The sequence below is a fragment of the Eleutherodactylus coqui genome, chromosome 5, assembly GCF_035609145.1.
Source record: "Eleutherodactylus coqui strain aEleCoq1 chromosome 5, aEleCoq1.hap1, whole genome shotgun sequence".
Classification (NCBI taxonomy): domain Eukaryota; kingdom Metazoa; phylum Chordata; class Amphibia; order Anura; family Eleutherodactylidae; genus Eleutherodactylus; species Eleutherodactylus coqui.
In genome coordinates this window covers 188,117,786-188,128,319 of record NC_089841.1, presented here as the reverse complement: position 1 = coordinate 188,128,319, position 10,534 = coordinate 188,117,786, and positions in this window count along the sequence as shown.

The window sequence follows — 10,534 nt, the reverse complement described above, 5'->3', positions numbered from 1 at the left end:
CTCCCATACGTAACCCTCTGGGAAAGAGATCTTGGCAAAACTCTCTCAGAAGAAGAGTGGACCCAGATATGGGATGCTACTAATAGCAGCGCCAGAAATATATTAATGGTGGAAACATCCTTTAAAGTCCTGCTCCGTTGGTATCTAACCCCAGATCGTGTAGCCCATGCAATCCCCGGACGATCCCCCAATTGCTTTCGTGGATGTTCAACCCCCAGGAGATATGCTTCACATCTGGTGGACCTGCCCTCGAGTTAAGAGACTCTGGATTAGAGTCTATTCTTTAATACACTCCGTCACAAAGCACAATATTCGTAAAGATCCTTGGGAGGCTCTCCTAAATAAACGCGTAAACAACATCCCTTCTAGAAAACTAATATCATTTTTCTTCCTAGCCACGAAGCAAGTAATTGTTCACTTATGGCGAAAAGCCTCACTAGATTTCACTGAAGTCAAACGTAGACTAGACTGGTACCTAACGAACGAAAAATTAACCTCTATCTTAGCTGACAAACACAAAAAATTTCTAAAAATATGGTCCCCATGGCTAGACTACTCATTCCCTTCACAAAACAACAGATTCTTGACCTCCCTATAGGGGACAGAAGAAAGAATCAAATGAAATTTAAAATATAACAACTACACTAATCAAGGCTGTCTCCGGTAGCATCCACCCCATGGAAAACTCCCAAGCTGTCTCAGACACACACCCCTCCACCACCTCCCATCGTTACCTACCCCCATACCCATCCAACCCCTTCTATAAAACCAAGTTGGGCCCTGGCCAGGCCGATTATTTCATATGCTATTTAAAGTTAAGACTGAGCTGGAATACTACAGGAGAGCACCATGTAGAAGGCTCATTGGAATGTATCCCCTCAGTCAATTCTATTTCCTTGTAGACTATGATTATAATATATGCATATGACTGTTCAATTATTCTGTAAAATCTCTACCATTTTGTTGTAAAACCAGAAAATCTCAAATAAAACATAAGTATAAAAAAAAAAACAGATTGAGAGAAGACACACTTCAATGCTCTGTAAAACTCCACTCAATTTTCACCTTGGACATTTCTTTTGGAATAGCATTAGGTCTCCAGATTACACAGGGATCTCTTGCACAGTTACATGTGACTTCTCTTGAAGCCTTTGCACACTCCATATAGCTTTGGATGGTAAGAGGTAGTCCAGGATTTCTAAATGCCATACAATTTGTGCAATTCTTCCACGATTTTTCCCTGTAAACAGGTCCCTAGGTCTGAGTGGATGTGTTTTGAGTACCTGTACACCCAGATGAAAGCTTGACAGATCACATGGGCAGCAGATTCAGCTGTCTGGTCACCACTGCAAATTTTGAGAAATAATCTGTTGGGACAAGGCAGTACTGATGACTACTTACTGACTGTCCACTGAGTAGATAGTTGATCATTAGGACTTCAAGAGGTTATTTTGTCTGTATGGTTTGCACAGAAGCATACTGCTTCAGACTCTAAGTCAACTCGCACATCTGACAAGTTCAGCAGACGTCTTCGACAGTCTTTTCTAACTGAGGGTAAGACAGAAACTGCTTCAACCACTGAAATGTGTTGTTGGCCACAAAGTGAGCCCCTTACTTAACTGCTTCCAGGGACCACCAACTGCCACCATAGCTCAATATTAGAGATGAGCGAGCACCAAAATGCTCGGGTGCTCGTTACTCGAGACAAACTTTTCGCGATGCTCGAGGGTTCGTTTCGAGTAACGAACCCCATTGAAGTCAATGGGCGACCCGAGCATTTTTGTATTTCGCCGATGCTCGCTAAGGTTTTCATGTGTGAAAATCTGGGCAATTCAAGAAAGTGATGGGAACGACACAGCAACGGATAGGGCAGGCGAGGGGCTACATGTTGGGCTGCATCTCAAGTTCACAGGTCCCACTATTAAGCCACAATAGCGGCAAGAGTGCCCCCCCCCTCCCAACAACTTTTACTTCTGAAAAGCCCTCATTAGCAATGCATACCTTAGCTAAGCACCACACTACCTCCAACAAAGCACAATCACTGCCTGCATGACACTCCACTGCCACTTATCCTGGGTTACATGCTGCCCAACCGCCCCCCCTCCCCCCCACAGCGCACACCAAAGTGTCCCTGCGCAGTCTTCAGCTGCCCTCATGCCACACCACCCTCATGTCTATTTAGAAGTGCGTCTGCCATGAGGAGGAACCGCAGGCACACACTGCAGAGGGGTTGGCACGGCTAGGCAGCGACCCTCTTTAAAAGTGGTGGGGCGATAGCCCACAATGCTGTACAGAAGCAATGAGAAATAGAATCCTGTGCCACCGCCATCAGGAGCTGCACACGTGGGCATAGCAATGGGGAACCTATGTGCCACACACTATTCATTCTGTCAAGGTGTCTCTGCATGCCCCAGTCAGACTGGTAATATGTACCTTAACAGTAACCGCGTTGGTGGTAATGTGGTGGTGACTGCGGACCTAGTAGCGCGGTTTTATTTTGTTGGTTTTCGGAATGTGGCCAGGATTAAGTGGGCCGTGGCGGGGGGATGGTGGGGGGGCTCTCTTGTAGTGTCGGTAAAGGTGAAATTCTTGGACTGCCACCAGACGAAACAATGCAAAGGCATTTGCCAAGAATGTTTGTTTTCCCTGTTGGAGGAGGAGGGGGATGTTTTTGAGGCACTACGTGTCCTCTACACGTGTCCGTGGTTATATGCACCTTAACAGTAACCGCGTTGGTGGTAATGTGGTGGTGACTGCGGACCTAGTAGCGCGGTTTTATTTTGTTGGTTTTCGGAATGTGGCCAGGATTAAGTGGGCCGTGGCGGGGGGATGGTGGGGGGGCTCTCTTGTAGTGTCGGTAAAGGTGAAATTCTTGGACTGCCACCAGACGAACCAATGCAAAGGCATTTGCCAAGAATGTTTGTTTTCCCTGTTGGAGGAGGAGGGGGATGTTTTTGAGACACTACGTGTCCTCTACACGTGTCCGTGGTTATATGCACCTTAACATTAACCGCGTTGGTGGGAAATGGCCTCGCCGCCATCATGTCTTTGGGAAGCCTCTGTTTCCACACCCCAGAGACATACCATTAGCAGCGGTATAGGCAGAGCCCAGAATTCGTAACATTTCAGCCGTAGCATTAGGACAGGCCCCACTAACATATCACTAGCAGCATTATAGCGGGAGCGCAGTCTTCGTTCCATGTCAGCAATAGTAGCACTCAAGACAGGCCCCAGTAACAATTCCGAAGCAGCATTATAGCGGGAGCGCAGTCTTCGTTCCATGTCAGCAATAGTAGCACTCAAGACAGGCCCCAGTAACAATTCCGAAGCAGCATTATAGCGGGAGCGCAGTCTTCGTTCCATGTCAGCAATAGTAGCACTCAAGACAGGCCCCAGTAACAATTCCGAAGCAGCAGTATAGCGGGAGCGCAGTCTTCGTTCCATGTCAGCAATAGTAGCACTCAAGACAGGCCCCAGTAACAATTCCGAAGCAGCAGTATAGCGGGAGCGCAGTCTTCGTTCCATGTCAGCAATAGTAGCACTCAAGACAGGCCCCAGTAACAATTCCGAAGCAGCAGTATAGTGGGAGCGCAGTCTTAGTTCCATTTCAGTAGCTGCAGTATAGCCAAGGCCCAAGTTACATTTATGTAGCTAAAGTGTAGGCCAACCCCACACACACTTCTGTACCATGAGTGCAGGTGAAGAACATACAAATTGCTATGATTACACTGTAGGTGAGGGCCCCAAAAAATTGGTGTACCAACAGTACTAATGTACCTCAGTAAAAATTGGCCATGCCCAACCAAGATGGCAGGTGAAACCCATTAATCGCTTTGGTTAATGTGGCTTAAGTGGTAACTAGGCCTGGAGGCAGCCCAGTTTAACGAAAAATTGGTTCAAGTTAAAGTTTCAATGCTTTTAAGAGCATTGAAACATATAAAAATTGTTTCGAAAAATTAGATGAGTGAGCCTTGTGGCCCTAAGAAAAATTGCCCGTTCAGCGTGATTACGTGAGGTTTCAGGAGGAGGAGCAGGAGGAGGAGGAGGAATATTAGACACAGATTGATGAAGCAGAAATGTCCCCGTTTTGGATGGTGAGAGAGAACGTAGCTTCCATCCGCGGGTGCATAATACGTATTGCTTACGTATCGCTGCTGTCCGCTGGTGGAGAAGAGAAGTCTGGGGAAATCCAGGCTTTGTTCATCTTGATGAGTGTTAGCCTGTCGGTTGACAGGCGGGTACGCTTATCTGTGATGATTCCCCCAGCCGCACTAAACACCCTCGCCGACAAGACGCTAGCCGCAGGACAAGCAAGCACCTCCAGGGCATACAGCGCTAGTTCAGGCCACGTGTCCAGCTTCGACACCCAGTAGTTGTAGGGGGCGGAGGCGTCACCGAGGATGGTCGTGCGATCGGCTACGTACTCCCTCACCATCCTTTTACAGTGCTCCCGCCGACTCAGCCTTGACTGGGGAGCAGTGACACAGTCTTGCTGGGGAGCCATAAAGCTGGCCAGGCCCTTAAAGACTGTTGCACTGCCTGGGATGTACATGCTGCTCGATCTACGCACCTCCCCTGCTACCTGGCCCTCGGAACTGCGCCTTCTGCCACTAGCGCTGTCGGATGGGAATTTTACCATCAGCTTGTCCGCCAGGGTCCTGTGGTATAGCAACACTCTCGTACCCCTTTCCTCTTCGGGAATGAGACTGGGAAGGTTCTCCTTATAGCGTGGGTCGAGCAGTGTGTACACCCAGTAATCCGTAGTGGCCAGAATGCGTTGAATGCGAGGGTCACGAGAAAGGCATCCTAACATGAAGTCAGCCATGTGTGCCAGGGTACCTGTACGCAACACATGGCTGTCCTCACTAGGAAGATCACTTTCAGGATCCTCCTCCTCCTCCTCAGGCCATACACGCTGAAAGGATGACAGGCAAGCAGCATGGGTACCGTCAGCAGTGGGCCAAGCTGTCTCTTCCCCCTCCTCCTCATCCTCCTCATCCTCCTCCTCCTCCTCCTGAACGCGCTGAGATATAGACAGGAGGGTGCTCTGACTATCCAGCGACATACTGTCTTCCCCCAGCTCTGTTTCCGAGCGCAAAGCGGCTGCCTTTATGGTTTGCAGGGAACTTCTCAAGATGCATAGCAGAGGAATGGTGACGCTAATGATTGCAGCATCGCCGCTCACCACCTTGGTAGACTGATCAAAGTTTCGAAGGACCTGGCAGATGTCTGCCAACCAGGCCCACTCTTCTGAAAAGAATTGAGGAGGCTGACTCCCACTGCGCCGCCCATGTTGGAGTTGGTATTCCACTATAGCTCTACGCTGCTCATAGAGCCTAGCCAACATGTGGAGCGTAGAGTTCCACCGTGTGGGCACGTCGCACAGCAGTCGGTGCACTGGCAGATTAAAGCGATGTTGCAGGGTGCGCAGGGTGGCAGCGTCCGTGTGGGACTTGCGGAAATGTGCGCAGAGCCGGCGCACCTTTACGAGCAGGTCTGACAAGCGTGGGTAGCTTTTCAGAAAGCGCTGAACCACCAAATTAAAGACGTGGGCCAGGCATGGCACGTGCGTGAGGCTGCCGAGCTGCAGAGCCGCCACCAGGTTACGGCCGTTGTCACACACGACCATGCCCGGTTGGAGGCTCAGCGGCGCAAGCCAACGGTCGGTCTGCTCTGTCAGACCCTGCAGCAATTCGTGGGCCGTGTGCCTCCTATCTCCTAAGCTGAGTAGTTTCAGCACGGCCTGCTGACGCTTGCCCACCGCTGTGCTGCCACACCGCGCGACACCGACTGCTGGCGACGTCCTGCTGCTGCTGACACATCTAGATTGCGAGACAGAGGTTGAGGAGGAGGAGGGTGCTTTAGTGGAGGAAGCATACACCGCCGCAGATACCACCACCGAGCTGGGGCCCGCAATTCTGGGGGTGGGTAGGACGTGAGCGGTCCCAGGCTCTGACTCTGTCCCAGCCTCCACTAAATTCACCCAATGTGCCGTCAGGGAGATATAGTGGCCCTGCCCGCCTGTGCTTGTCCACGTGTCCGTAGTTAAGTGGACCTTGCCACTAACCGCATTGGTGAGGGCGCGTACAATGTTGCGGGAGACGTGGTCGTGCAGGGCTGGGACGGCACATCGGGAAAAGTAGTGGCGACTGGGAACTGAGTAGCGCGGGGCCGCCGCCGCCATCATAGCTTTGAAGGACTCCGTTTCCACAAGCCTATACGGCAGCATCTCAAGGCTGATAAATTTGGCTATGTGGACGGTTAATGATTGAGCATGCGGGTGCGTGGTGGCGTACTTGCGCTTGCGCTCCAACACTTGCGCTAGCGACGGCTGGACTGTGTGGTGCGAGACATTGCTGGATGGGGCCGAGGACAGCGGAGGTGAGGGTGTGGGTGCAGGCCATGAGACGGTTGTGCCTGTGTCCTGAGAGGGAGGTTGGATCTCAGTGGCAGGTTGGGGCACAGGGGGAGAGGCAGCGGTGCAAACCGGAGGCGGTGAACGGCCTTCGTCCCACCTTGTGGGGTGCTTGGCCATCATATGTCTGCGCATGCTGGTGGTGGTGAGGCTGTTGGTGGTGGCTCCCCGGCTGATCTTGGCGCGACAAAGGTTGCACACCACTGTTCGTCGGTCGTCAGGCGTCTCTGTGAAAAACTGCCAGACCTTAGAGCACCTCGGCCTCTGCAGGGTGGCATGGCGCGAGGGTGTGCTTTGGGAAACACTTGGTGGATTATTCGGTCTGGCCCTGCCTCTACCCCTGGCCACCGCACTGCCTCTTGCAACCTGCCCTGCTGATGCCCTTGCCTCCCCCTCTGAAGACCTGTCCTGAGTAGGCGTTGCACACCAGGTGGGGTCAGTCACCTCATCGTCCTGCTGCTCTTCCTCCGAATCCTCTGTGCGCTGCTCCCTTGGACTTACTGCCCTTACTACTACCTCACTGCAAGACAACTGTGTCTCATCGTCATCGTCCTCCTCACACACAGAAACTTCTTGAGACAGTTGGCGGAAGTCCCCAGCCTCTTCCCCCGGACCCCGGGAACTTTCGAATGGTTGGGCATCAGTGATGATAAACTCCTCTGGTGGGAGAGGAACCACTGCTGCCCAATCTGAGCAGGGGCCCGAGAACAGTTCCTGGGAGTGTTCCCGCTCCTGAGCAGGTGTCATTGTAGTGGAGTGAGGAGGCTGGGAGGAAGGAGGAGCAGCAGACAGAGGATTCAGATTTGCAGCAGTGGACGGCGCAGAACTGTGGCTGGACGATAGGTTGCTCAAAGCACTTTCTGCCATCCAGGACAGGACCTGCTCACACTGCTCATTTTCTAATAAAGGTCTCCCGCGTGGACCCATTAATTGGGCGATGAATGTGGGGACGCCAGAAACGTGCCTCTCTCCTAATCGCGCAGCTGTCGGCTGCGACACACCTGGGTCAGGAGCTCGGCCTGTGCCCACACCCTCACTTGGGCCTACGCGTCCTCGGCCACGTCCACGTCCTCTAGGCTTACCCCTACCCCTCAGCATGCTGTATTACCAGTGATTTGATTTCCCAGGCAGGAAATAAATTGGCGCAAGCCTGCAGGCCAAATATAATGTTTTCGCTTTTTTGCAAAGGGAAGGACCCACTGCGTATATTCAATGAACAATAACTTTTAGAACTGTAGTGTGGCCCTGAAAAAGTGACACACAACTTTAGTGTAGCAGAGTTATTAACTCTAGCAGAGCAGGTATTTGCCAGTCAGGAAAGACAATGGCGCAAGCCTGCAGTAAACCGTAGCTGGTTGCGTCTGATTTTTGTACGTTGTCCACGCAGCACACACGTACACGGAGACCTTAGGACTGACACAGGCAGGCCAAATATAATTTCTTTTCCTTTTTTGCAAAGGGAAGGACCCACTGCGTATATTCAATGAACAATAACTTTTAGAACTGTAGTGTGGCCCTGAAAAAGTGACACACAACTTTAGTGTAGCAGAGTTATTAACTCTAGCAGAGCAGGTATTTCCCAGTCAGGAAAGACAATGGCGCAAGCCTGCAGTAAACCGTAGCTGGTTGCGTCTGATTTTTGTACGTTGTCCACGCAGCACACACGTATACGGAGACCTTAGGACTGACACAGGCAGGCCAAATATAATTTCTTTTCCTTTTTTGCAAAGGGAAGGACCCACTGCGTATATTCAATGAACAATAACTTTTAGAACTGTAGTGTGGCCCTGAAAAAGTGACACACAACTTTAGTGTAGCAGAGTTATTAACTCTAGCAGAGCAGGTATTTGCCAGTCAGGAAAGACAATGGCGCAAGCCTGCAGTAAACCCTAGCTGGTTGCGTCTGATTTTTGTACGTTGTCCACGCAGCACACACATACACGGAGACCTTAGGACTGACACAGGCAGGCCAAATATAATTTCTTTTCCTTTTTTGCAAAGGGAAGGACCCACTGCGTATATTCAATGAACAATAACTTTTAGAACTGTAGTGTGGCCCTGAAAAAGTGACACACAACTTTAGTGTAGCAGAGTTATTAACTCTAGCAGAGCAGGTATTTGCCAGTCAGGAAAGACAATGGCGCAAGCCTGCAGTAAACCGTAGCTGGTTGCGTCTGATTTTTGTACGTTGTCCACGCAGCACACACATACACGGAGACCTTAGGACTGACACAGGCAGGCCAAATATAATTTATTTTCCTTTTTTGCAAAGGGAAGGACCCACTGCGTATATTCAATGAACAATAACTTTTAGAACTGTAGTGTGGCCCTGAAAAAGTGACACACAACTTTAGTGTAGCAGAGTTATTAACTCTAGCAGAGCAGGTATTTGCCAGTCAGGAAAGACAATGGCGCAAGCCTGCAGTAAACCGTAGCTGGTTGCGTCTGATTTTTGTACGTTGTCCACGCAGCACACACGTACACGGAGACCTTAGGACTGACACAGGCAGGCCAAATATAATTTCTTTTCCTTTTTTGCAAAGGGAAGGACCCACTGCGTATATTCAATGAACAATAACTTTTAGAACTGTAGTGTGGCCCTGAAAAAGTGACACACAACTTTAGTGTAGCAGAGTTATTAACTCTAGCAGAGCAGGTATTTCCCAGTCAGGAAAGACAATGGCGCAAGCCTGCAGTAAACCGTAGCTGGTTGCGTCTGATTTTTGTACGTTGTCCACGCAGCACACACGTATACGGAGACCTTAGGACTGACACAGGCAGGCCAAATATAATTTCTTTTCCTTTTTTGCAAAGGGAAGGACCCACTGCGTATATTCAATGAACAATAACTTTTAGAACTGTAGTGTGGCCCTGAAAAAGTGACACACAACTTTAGTGTAGCAGAGTTATTAACTCTAGCAGAGCAGGTATTTGCCAGTCAGGAAAGACAATGGCGCAAGCCTGCAGTAAACCCTAGCTGGTTGCGTCTGATTTTTGTACGTTGTCCACGCAGCACACACATACACGGAGACCTTAGGACTGACACAGGCAGGCCAAATATAATTTCTTTTCCTTTTTTGCAAAGGGAAGGACCCACTGCGTATATTCAATGAACAATAACTTTTAGAACTGTAGTGTGGCCCTGAAAAAGTGACACACAACTTTAGTGTAGCAGAGTTATTAACTCTAGCAGAGCAGGTATTTGCCAGTCAGGAAAGACAATGGCGCAAGCCTGCAGTAAACCGTAGCTGGTTGCGTCTGATTTTTGTACGTTGTCCACGCAGCACACACATACACGGAGACCTTAGGACTGACACAGGCAGGCCAAATATAATTTATTTTCCTTTTTTGCAAAGGGAAGGACCCACTGCGTATATTCAATGAACAATAACTTTTAGAACTGTAGTGTGGCCCTGAAAAAGTGACACACAACTTTAGTGTAGCAGAGTTATTAACTCTAGCAGAGCAGGTATTTGCCAGTCAGGAAAGACAATGGCGCAAGCCTGCAGTAAACCGTAGCTGGTTGCGTCTGATTTTTGTACGTTGTCCACGCAGCACACACGTACACGGAGACCTTAGGACTGACACAGGCAGGCCAAATATAATTTCTTTTCCTTTTTTGCAAAGGGAAGGACCCACTGCGTATATTCAATGAACAATAACTTTTAGAACTGTAGTGTGGCCCTGAAAAAGTGACACACAACTTTAGTGTAGCAGAGTTATTAACTCTAGCAGAGCAGGTATTTGCCAGTCAGGAAAGACAATGGCGCAAGCCTGCAGTAAACCGTAGCTGGTTGCGTCTGATTTTTGTACGTTGTCCACGCAGCACACACGTACACGGAGACCTTAGGACTGACACAGGCAGGCCAAATATAATTTCTTTTCCTTTTTTGCAAAGGGAAGGACCCACTGCGTATATTCAATGAACAATAACTGTGTTGTGGCCCTGCCTACACAATTCTGTCCCTGTAGTATTAATGGAGGGTGCAATGCTCTGCACAGACGATTTTTAGAAAAAAAAAAATGCAACACTGCTAACAGCAGCCAGCACAGTACTGCACACGCTTAAATTTGGCCCTAGAAAGGACCGTTGAGGTTCTTGAAGGCTACACTCACTCC